Here is a 12,122-nt window from a genome sequence, read left to right as displayed (position 1 = left end):
TTTTTTTTTTTCTTAAAATACACAGAAATTAAAGCCCTTTTTATGTTCTTTGTCATTTAGAATTTTCCTCCCTCCCAGTCTTCAGAAGTAACCACTATTTTGAAGATTGTAGATATCTTATCCAGGTTTTTGCCCTTATGCTACATATTTGTTAGCAATCCATAAACCTTTATTACATTAGAAACTAAAGAACTCAGTCCCCTTCATTAGGGGAACAATGAGATGTACTCAAGTGTTTGTGAAACACAGAGATGGTATCACATATGTACACTTTTATAACTTGATTTTTCTCATTGAATATTATGATCTACCCCTGTTGCTAAGTATAATTTATTTTGTCTGTCTTATGTTCTGGTATATGAACATACTAAAATTATGTACTTCAATACTATGGTGACTCTCCTTGGGTGCATTAAGGAGGTTTTATTTTCCTATTTGTAAGCAGAAGCATTTATTATATAAAACTAAAGCCTCATGAGAATTATCTGAAACAAGCAATTTCAGCCAAGTGATTTGGTACAGCACTAATAAAACAGAAACCAGTAAACTCAAACAATAACCAGACCTGTTGGAAGAACAGAGACCTCCATTTATAATAGCAATAACAAAAATTTCAAGAAATAATGTGTAAATAAGCTATGGTTCTATTGTATAGTTAAGATCAGTGTAGCAAAGTAGAATGTCTAAATACCATAATACACTTAGAAATTGATATAGGATAAAAATTTATATTTTAAATTGGTGAGGAAAGATTATTCCATAAGTGGTGTTGGTGTGGGGGGGGGGGCTGCGGCGACCACGAGTTTCAGGTCCTCCACCAGAAGAATAAGATTTAAATTGGGGGAAAAAGAAAGATGAAACCATGACTTTTTGAAAAATAAATGGATTAGCAGGGGTTTGTAAATGCTTAAAAAAAAAAAAGTAAATGGAATGGGGAAGGACTAAGTGTGACACCAAACCTAAATTACAAAAGAAATGATATATTTGACAACAACAAAACGTCTGTGTGCCAAGTCAGAAAACAGCCAAATCAAGAAAAATGACAAAAGGCAGAGTAGGAGGCAGAATTGCAACTTGTCCCAGTCCAAAAGGCTAATATCTAAAGACAGAAAAAAAATGCATGAAGGTTGTGAATTGGGAAAGAAATACAGTTTTTTTTTAATATGAAAAGATCTTTAACCTCACTTAGGGAATGTAAATTAAAAGCTATAGAGATACTTTCTTTTTTTTAACCTGACTTTTTAAACCTATCATTTTAAAGATTAAAAACAACTTGACAAGAGTTAGGAAACTTATGTGTAAGTCAGTACAACCTCGAAATTAATGTTCTATGTCAAAATTACAAATACAAATAATGCAGAATTCTATTTTGAGAATTTTGAGATTTTATGTGCAAATAACTTTTAGAAGACTTCACTATGCAACATTATTTATTATAAGATTAAAACCTAAATGCAGTAGGGGGGAGTTAAATGATAATACTGTGCAGACCTAACAAGCATGATACAATGAGGATACAGCATCACAATATATGAAATGAGAAAGCAAGAAAGATGTGGGACTCATGGCATGACATACTACCTTTTGTATCAAAAGAAAAAAATGCACAAAATTAATTGTTCAAATAATATAAAAATAATAGGAAAGAATCATGCAACTGGTTAGTTGTGGGGCATTGGCTGCTTTCATGGGAATTTGAGTGCTAGACCATATGGATATTAATACCTTTACAAAAGTGGTTAGTTAATAAAAAATGCAAGCAGATAATTCCTGGTCAGAGGCTTAGAAATTTTATTCAACTTTACACCTTCCTTTTCCTTGTCTCAAATTATCTCTTAAAATATGTTGGAGATTCATTCAGTTCAGGACTGCTGGGACAATAGTGGCTGTCTTAATGTCATTTCTTAACAGGAGTAGGAAGACTTGCTGTGTGGCTGAAAGCCCCACTGCTGAAAATAAGATTATATAAAGGTCATCGGGAAGAATTATGTGAAATTGTCTTGGGAAAAGTAGCAACTACCGCTATCATTGCATTTTTTAAAGTAACATTTTAAAACAAAGAAAGACTTTAACTCAAAAAAGAAAGTTTTTAATTCATTTAACGAGGATGTTGCTGTGTTGTCCTTAATGTTTCTCATTTCTGCATGGCACCCATCTACCAAAGCCACTAGCATTCTGTCAGTGGGTGATTCTTTGAAATTCTTACACCAAAGTCATTCACCTGCAAAGCCACTGGTTTCTGTGGCTTTGGTACAGAAATACTTACTGCTGACATTTCTGTATCTGGGATTTATATTATAGCATTTCTTATTTATATTATGGTATCAATGATAGAGGTTTTGAGGTTTTAAATGAAAACTTAGTGTGTACTATCACAGCAGTAACCGTTTGAATAGCTAAAGATCTTTTATTCGCCATAATCTCAAGCAAAGTTACTACTAACCTCTGTGCCTCAGTTCCTTCATATTTAAAATGAGGAAAATGATAATAGTCCCTACCTCGGGTTTCTTGTGGGGATTGAGTTAATACATAGTGAATGCTAAGTGCTAGCTGCTATTACATTTGTTATAAAGGAGAGTAGATGGGGCCAAAATGATGCAGGGGACATTAAAAGTTTTAAATATTTAAGTGTTTTTTTAGATATCAGCTGGCTTGTATTTGAGCCTTTTGTTGCAGTTTGATGCCTACTAGTATCAAACTACTAGGTCATAGTGGCTAGCGAAACAATCTTTGAGACCTGATTTTACTAAGGAAGCAAATAAGATTTGGAAAATTTAGGGGGAATCTTAGTGCCCCATAATTTACTCGAGGATAATCTTAAGCAAAATGGTTATGAAGAGATTGTGGAAAAAATAAGACTATTATATTGTTATTACTGGCTATTCACATGATTGCAGTGTTAATGTGGAGAAATAATGCTCAGGAGGGTTACATTTAGAAGCTGCTCAATTGCATTTCCCCACTACACCACAAGATGGCAGATACTCCACTTTAAATTTTTTTTGTATTTGTGCATTTTTTTTCTTGTAGTCACTTGGTCCATTCAACAAGCAGAGTAACGTATTAACAGGTTCTTTTGAATACAATATTTTATTAAAAACTATTTGAATCAAACTACATTTCAGTATAATGATTTAGGTTTTTCTTAAGCATAACAATTATAACACTAATTCCTAAGCTTTACATCCATAAAACGTGGTAGAGTGTATGTGGTAGTAACTAGTTACTTGTAACGTTTCTAGTTAAAAGTAGAAAGGAACTGAATATTAGAGCCAAAATAATTTTCTATTTTGGCTGGTAGTGAAATCAGTAATATACACACCGGGAAAGGATTAAAATTTATTTCTAGGAATTATAACAATATAGTGAAGTTAACATTCAAGGGGATCAGATCCTTGTGCCACAACTTCTATTACTGAGCTGAGTACCTAACCCCTTTGGTCTTTGAACACTTGCAGAGTTGTGATGAGGATTATTAATAAAATATTCTTTTTGGTAGAATAAATGATAAGGGAGAGCAGACTCCTTGTGATTTGCTCTTCTTAATAATTTAGGAATATTTTACTCTAAATGTTGAAGAAATATGTAATTATATCTAAAGTAAAATTGATAGCAGAATTCTGAATAGGTAAAATTTTTGGCCATGCCCATCTGGTAAACCAGTGGTTTGTGTTTAGGAATGAGTTGAACAAAGTTATGATTACAATCTAAGACTCTAATCTCTTTTTGGGTTGTGAATTTCTGGTTTCTCTTGATAAACAGTAGCTTCCAGGTTCTCTCATGTATCACCTAAATGGTCATATTTTTTTGTTTCTTCAGAAACCAACATTTCAAGACTCACTTCCCGTCATGCGGGATATAGTTAATAGGTTGATGTACAGGTTAAAACTTTTCAATAGACAGGAAAGTACAGAGAGGCAGTTCCTATAGTAAAAGAGAACAAATTATTAAAATTGCTTCTACTTAAATAGCAAACAGCCATATTTCAGGCAACCAATAAATGACGTTTGATTTAAAGAGATAAGAATTTCTCCTTTGACTTTTTTAAAAATTGCATTTATGCTATGCCCTTAAGTGAGAAAGGCACTTCATGAGTCTCCTTATTCTGCAGTCTAGCAGGAAAGTCAAACCTGCGTTGCCTGTGACAAAATTCTAGTCATTTTCTCAGTGTCCTGCTAGGGCACTGATCCTATATCCCATCCAGAAGTTTCCCTCCTCCCTCCACCTGGGCTCTAAATAATCTACTCACACACACCTTTGTGGGGATGCTTCTTGCCCTGCTCAGACTCTGGCTTCATATGTCTTATCCCCCCCTCCCCAAGTGGATGGATGCCCCCTCAACCTGCTCTGACTCTGCTAACCCACTCTGAGACTCCTCTAGTTGCAGGCACCTACCTTAGTCTGCCTCATCTAATAGTTTTTTTGAATCAAATTCTTTCAGAAAGAGAAGGTAACGGAAGAGAAGAGGGCAAGCAAGAGAACAGAATTGGAGTCTTATCTCTGCCACTATTAGTGATTGACTTAAGGCAAGTTATTTAACCTCATTATTCTTTAGTTGCCTAATTTGTAAAATGAGAATGATAATATAATGATAGTGATCTCCTAGGTTTTTTATGAGAATGACATAAGCTAATGCACACAAAGTGCTCAGTGACTACCTGGTATATTTTAAGTGCTTATTTTATGTTAGTTATTGTAAATACCTAAATTGTATTTTATAGATCAGAATAATATTTGGCATTTGAGGTTAATCTGTGATTTCTGGGTTGGCCTGATTTTTGCATGTTGGACCAATGGATTCAATGTAGCTAGAACATACTTTTAAAAATTAAATCTGTCATGATTTGGAAATTGCACATCTTATCATAGCTAAAATAACTTTGTCTCCAAACACTTTCCAGCAACAAAAATGAAAAGTACAACTTCATATGAATGAAAGACTGAGTGAATGAATGAGAATATGAGTATCCTTTGGAAAGCAAAATGGAAGGTTTTGATGACAACATTTTAGCAATTGTGTATCATGCTTTACAAGGGTACTGACTACAGGGTGCTGTAAATATACATGGAAAACACAGCTCAAAAGAAGGAAAAGACTCGTCTTTTCTCCTCCCTCTTTTATCACAAGTGTGAAAACTGACTACTATTTCTCCCTACCTCATGTCCTCTGAGAGAAAAGAAAGAGGTGTTTGTAAACATGAAGGATGTGTGGAAAATTTTATGTGTTTTTAAGCCTAATTTAAAAAAATTGTTGGCACACACACACACACAAAATTAGTTTCAACATGTACATTTTAGTGTTATTTGCAATTAACGGCCGAGATACTTACCCTGAAAAATTTCTTTAACCACATGGTAGCATCAAAGCAAGCTGGCTTCTCTCCTCCCCACAGAAAACCAAAACCAAGTATACAGTGCTGAGATTATCACTAGCAACATGCTAGAGCTCAAATATGAGGATGAGATAGTTCCTGGGGCCACAGAGAAATCAAAAAAGTCTGAGCAGACAATAAGAGAATTGGACTTCCATGTCTGCAACACCCTTTCCCTTAATCTGTCTGGCACCAAGTACAGGGAAAATTTCCCCCTGACTCACAGTTTCTACAATGAAAAAAGTGAGATTGAGGTAGACAACCAGCTTCTTCACCATCCTGGGTTCCCTGGAAGTAGAGCTGCCACTGCCTCAACCCATAGGAAGCACTTGGAGTGCCTGAAGAGAGCAATTCCCTGGGGGAAGCCAGAGACAAAGGGGAGAGGTGGAACTATGATCCCTAGTCCTGGAAACTCTGTCCTGTAACTCGGTCAATGGTGATGCCAAATCAGAGTGGCTGCTCAGCAGTGTCACACTGTAGGAGGTTTGTTCCACAGGTCCTCTAGGCACAACCCCCTAGCCAGCCTTCCCACATTACCAGGATATTCCCTTTGGGATCTCTTTCATTTGGGATGGGTGACACTCAGTTTGCTTACTAGAACTGAGGCAAACCTGGGCTTAAGTCACCATCTAGTGCCAAAAAGGAGGAAGTGTACCAAACAGGGGGAGGAAAAAAAAAGAAAAAGGAAAAGGAAAAAAAAAGAAAGAAAATCAACAGACAAATTATAAAGAACCCCTAAGTAAACATATTCAATAAAAACCAAAACAAGCCAGACAGAGAAGACTAGAATAAATAACTAATCCTTCAATGCAAAGACATAGATGTACATCCACAAAATGCAAGAGCAAGCAGGGAACTATGACGTCCCCAAGCAGACAAGGCAAGGAACCAGTGACTGACCCTAATGAGACAGTGATTTGTGAGCTCTCTGACCAAGAATTCAAAATAGCAGTTTTAAGGAAATTCAGTGATCTCCAAGATGATTCAGAAAAGCAATTCAAACATTTATCAGAGAAATTTAACAAAGAGATTAAAATAATTTAAACTGGAAATACTGGGACTGAGAAATACATTTGCTGAGAAATATATTTGCTGGACTGAGAAATACATTACTTCTCAACTGCAGAATGGATAAAGTAGATGAAAGAATCAGTAATGCTGAAGGTTAGCTATTTGAAAATATGCAGTCAGGAAAGGAAATAGAAAAAAGAATAAAAAGGAACGAAGATCAACTACAAGATATAGAAAATTATCTGTAAAAGACCAAATCTAAGAATTATTGGTGTTCAAGAGGGAGTTGAGCAAGAGCAAGGGGTGTAAGGCTTAAAGAAATAATAACAGAATACTTTCCAAAACTTGAAAAAGACATAAATATTCAGGTGCAGGAAGGTGAAAGAACATCAGACGGATTTGACCCAAATAAGACTTTTCTACAACATATAATAATCAAACTCTTAAAAGTCAAGGACAAAGAGAGGATCCTAAAAGCAGCAAGAGAAAAGAAGCAAATGACATATAAAGCAGCCCCAATTCATCTGGCAAAAGACTTCTCAATGGAAACCATACAGGCCAGCAGAGAGTGAGTGGGATGACAATTTCAAAGTCCTGAAAGGAAAAACAAACAAACAAACAAAAACTTGTATGCAAGAATACTGTGTCCAGCAAAGCTATCATTGAAATATAAAGGAGACATAAAGTCTTTCACAGACAAACAAAATCTGAAAGAATTCACCACAGCCAGACCCATCTTATATGAAAAGGTAAAGGGAATTCTTCAGTCTGAAAGAAACAAAACTACTAATGTGGAAAAAGAAAACCTTTAAAGGTATAAAACCCAACAGTAAAATTAAGTACATGGGAAGACCCAGAATACTCTAATACTGTAATTTTGGTGTGCAGTCCACTCATAACTCTAGTATGAAGCCCCAAAGACAAATATATCCAAAACAATAATAGCTACAGCAACTTGTTAAAAGATAGGCAATTTAAGCCGGGCATGGTGGCCCACACCTGTAATCCCAGCACGGTCTTATAACTGGAAATCAACAACAAGAGGAATCTTGGAAAATACCCAAACACATGGAAATTAAACAACATGCTCCTGAATGAGCAATGGATCAATGAAAAGTTAAGAAGGAAATTTAAACATTGCTTGAAACTAATGCAAATGGAAATACAACATATCAAAATCTATGGGGTTTGGCAAAAGCATTACTAAGAGGGAAGTTTATAGTAATAAATGCCTATCTCAAAAAGTATAATGACTTCAAATTAACAATCTAATGAGGCACCTCAAGGACCTATAAAAGCAAGAACAAACCAAACCCAAAATTAGTGGATGGAAATAAATAGCAAAGGTTAGCACAGAAATAAATGAAATAGAGGAAAAAAAAAAAACCGCGGAAAATTAATGAAACGAAAAGTTGGTCTTTGAAAACATAAAATTGACAAACTTTTAGCTAAATTAACTAAAAAAGAGAGAAGACTCAAATAAATAAAATCAGAATTAACAAAGGAGACATGAAAAACAAACGCCACATGTACCCATTATTAAATTGGAACTAACCGATGAGACACATGTGCACAGAGGGCAGTAAAACTCAGTGGAAATCAAACAGGGGGAAAGGAAGGGAGGGGCAAAAACCTACCTAATGGGTATAATGAACACTTTAAGGGTTATGGGCACACCTATAGCCATACCTCAAACATTACAAAAGCGATCCATGTAACCAAAAACATTTGTACCTCCTTAATATTTTGAAATAAAAACAATTTAAAAAGGAGACATAATAACTGAGACCTCAGAAATACAAAGAATCATTGGAAACTATTATGAACAATATATATCAACAAATTGGAAAACCTAGAACAAATAGATGAATCCCTGTTCATATACAACCTACCAAGATTGAACCATGAAGAAATAAAAAGCCTTAACAAGCCAATAACTAGTAATCATATCAAAGCTAAAATAAAAATTCTCCCACCAAAGAAAAACCCAGGATCTGATGTATTAACTGCTGAATTCTACCAAATATTTAAAGGACTAATTCGAATTCTATTCAAACTCTTCAAAAAAATTGAAGAGGAGGGAATCATTCCAAACTTATTCTAAAAGGCCAGCATCTCATAACCAGACATGAACACAACAAAAAAGGAAAACTACAGTCGAATATTACCGGTAAACATAGATACAAAAATCCTCAACAAAATACTAGTAAACCAAATGCAACAACATATTAAAAAAGATCATTCACCATGATCAAGTGAGATTCATCCCAGGGATGCAAGGATGGTTCAACATAAGCAAATCAATAAATGTAACATACCATATTAACAAAATCAAGAACAAAAACCATATGATTATTTTAACAGATGCCAAAAAAGCATTTAATAAAATTCAACATCCCTTTATGATAAAAACCGTCATCAAAATGGGTGTATTAAAGGAACATACTTCAAAGTAGTAAAGGCCATCTATGACAAACCCATGGCTAACAGTGTACTGAACAGGGAAAAATTGATGGCCTTTCCTCTAAAGACTGGTATAAAACAAAGGTGATCACTTTCACTGCTATTATTCAACATAATCTCGGAAGTCCTGGCCAGAGCAATTAGACATGAGAGAGAAATAAAGGGCATTCAAATTGGAAAGAAAGAAGTCAAATTAAACTTGTTGGCTAACCATACACAAAAATCAAATCAAAATGGATTAAAGACTTGAATCTAAGACCTGAAACTATGAAACTACTAGGAGAAAACATCGGGGAAATGCTCCAAGATATTGGTCTGGTCAAAGATTTCTCATGCAAGACCTCAAAAGAACAGACATGATCTTATATGTAGAAAAACTTAAAGACTCCACCAAAAAACTGTTAGAACTGATAAACAAATTCAGTAAAGTTGCAGGGTACAAAATCAACAGACAAAAATCAGTATCATTTATATAAGCAAATAGTGAAAAATCCGAAAAAGAAATAAAAAAGCAGTCCCATTTACAATAGCCACAAAAAAACTTTTAGAAACCTAGGAATCAATCTAACCAAAGATGTGAAAGATCTAAACAAGAAAAACTATAAAACTCTCATGAAAGAAATATAAGAGGACACAAAAAAAGAGGAAAGATCTTCCATACTCATGGATTTTAAGAATTAATATTGTTAAAATGACAATACCCAAAGCAGTTTAAAGATTCCATGCAATCTCTAACAAAATTTCAATGACATTCTGTGCAGAAATGGGAAAAATAATCCTAAAATTTATATGGAACCACAAAAGAGCCCAAATAACCAAAGCAATCCTGAGCAAAAAGAACAAAACTGGAGACACCACACTACCTGACTTTAAAATTTATTGCAAAGCTATAGTAACCAAAACAGCATGATACTGGCATAAAAACAGACACATTGACCAATGGGACAGAATAGAGAACCTACAAAATCCAGCATTTACAACCAACTCACCTTCAACAAAAGCACTGAGAACTTACATTGGGGAAGGACAGTCTCTTCAATAAATGATGCAGATAACCATATGCAGAAGAATGAAACTAGACATTTACCTCTCACCATACACAAAAATCAAATCAAGATGGATTAAAGATTTGAATCTAAGTCCTAAAACTATGAAACTACTAAAAGAAAACATTGGGGAAATGCTCCAGGATATCGGTCTGGGCAAAGATTTCTCATGCAAGACCTCAAAAGAACACGCAGCCAAACTGAAATAGACAAATGGCATTGCATCAAGCTAAAAAGTTTCTGCACAGCAAAAGAAACAATCAATGAAGTGAATAGACAACCCACAGAATGGAAGAAAATATTTTCAAACTATCCACCTGACAAGGGATTAATAACCAGAATGTATAAGGAGCTCAACTCAATAGCAGAAAACCAAATAATCTGTTTAAAAAATGAGCAAAAGATCTGAAGACATTTCTCAAAAGAAGACATACAAATGGTCAACAGGTATATGAAAAAATGCTCAACATTATTAATCATCAGAGAAATATAAATCAAAACCACAATAAGATATCACCTTACCTCAATTAATATGGTTTGTATCAAAAAGAAAAAATAGGTGCTGGGGAGGATATGGAGAAAGGGAAACCCACATGCATTGTTGGTGGGAATGTAAATTAGTACAGCCATTATAGAAAACTATATCGCGGTTTCTCAAAAAACAAAATAGAACTACAATATGCTCTAGCAATTCCACTACTGGGCATATATCCAAAAGAAGGGAAATCAATATATCAAAGAGATATCTGTACTCCCATGTTTATTACAGCACTATTCACAATAGCCAAGATATGGAATCAACCTGAATGCCCATCAATGGATGAATGGATAATGAAACTCTGGTATACATATACAATATATTATTATTCAGCCATAAAAATGAATGGAATTCTGTCATTTGCAACAACATGAATGGAACTGGGAGTCATTATGTTAAGTGAAATAAGCCAAATACAGAAAAACAAATATTACATGTTCTGACTCATAAGTGGAAGCTAAAAAAGTGGATTTCGTGAAGATTGAAAATACATTAGTGGTTACAAGAGGCCAGGAAGTGTATGGAGTGGGGGAAAGGAAAAGAGGTTGATTAATGGGTACAAATACACAGTCTAGTAAAAGAAATAAAACCTAGGCTTTTAAAAAATTTCAATAGATTCAGGGGGTATAGGTTTTGTTCGATGGATATATTGCAGAGTGTTGAAGTCTGGGCTTTTAGTGTACCTGTCACCTGAATAATGTACATTTTACTCCATAGGTAATTTTTCATCCATCCACTCCCCCTCATATCCTCACCACTTCTGAGTTTCCAATGTCCTTTATACCACTGTGGGTATGACCATGTGTACCCATAGCTTAGCTTCCACTTACAAGTGAGAATATGCAATATTTGATTTTCCATTCCTGAGTTATTTCACTTAGGATAATGGCCTCCAGTTTCATCCAAATTTCTGCAAAAGATATTATTTCATTCTTTTTTATGACTGAGTAGTATTCCATGGTGTGTGTGTGTGTGTGTGTGTGTGTGTGTGTGTATTTACACACATACCACATTTTCTTTATCCACTCATTGGTTCATGGGCACTTAGATTGATTCCATATTTTTGCAATTGTGAATTGTGCTACAATAAACATATAAGTGCAAGTGACTTTTGGTATAACTACTTCTTTTCCTTTGGGTAGATACCCAGTAATGGGATTGCTGGATCGAATGGTAAATCTACATTTAGCTCTTTGAGAAATTGAAGACCTAGTTTTTGATAGATCAGTAAGGTAACTATAGTTTACAATAATCTATTGTATATTTCAAAATAGCTATTAATAGAAGAGAATAATTTCAATGTTTGTAGTTTAAAGAAAAGACAAATATTTAAGGTGATGGATATCCCAAGTACACTGATTTAATCTTTACAAATTAAATGAATGTATTAAATCATCACATGTACTCTGAAAATATTTATATCTATTATATATCAATTTTAAAAAGTTAAAAAATTTTTAAGAAATTATAGTTTATTAATTCAATGAAACACCAATTATTCCATAAAAGTTATGATGTAAGTATATATTTTTGACTTGGAAATATATTGATATATATTAGCAAGAGAAAAGCAGATTACATAACAAACACATGATGTGATTACATTGTGTTCAGATGATAAATACACCTGCATGGAATCTGTAGAGAGGGGTAAAAGTCAAAATATTAACAGTAATTGTTTTTATATGATAA

This window comes from Lemur catta, chromosome 2 (assembly GCF_020740605.2).
Source record: "Lemur catta isolate mLemCat1 chromosome 2, mLemCat1.pri, whole genome shotgun sequence".
Classification (NCBI taxonomy): domain Eukaryota; kingdom Metazoa; phylum Chordata; class Mammalia; order Primates; family Lemuridae; genus Lemur; species Lemur catta.
Note: the sequence above shows the minus strand (reverse complement) of the source record.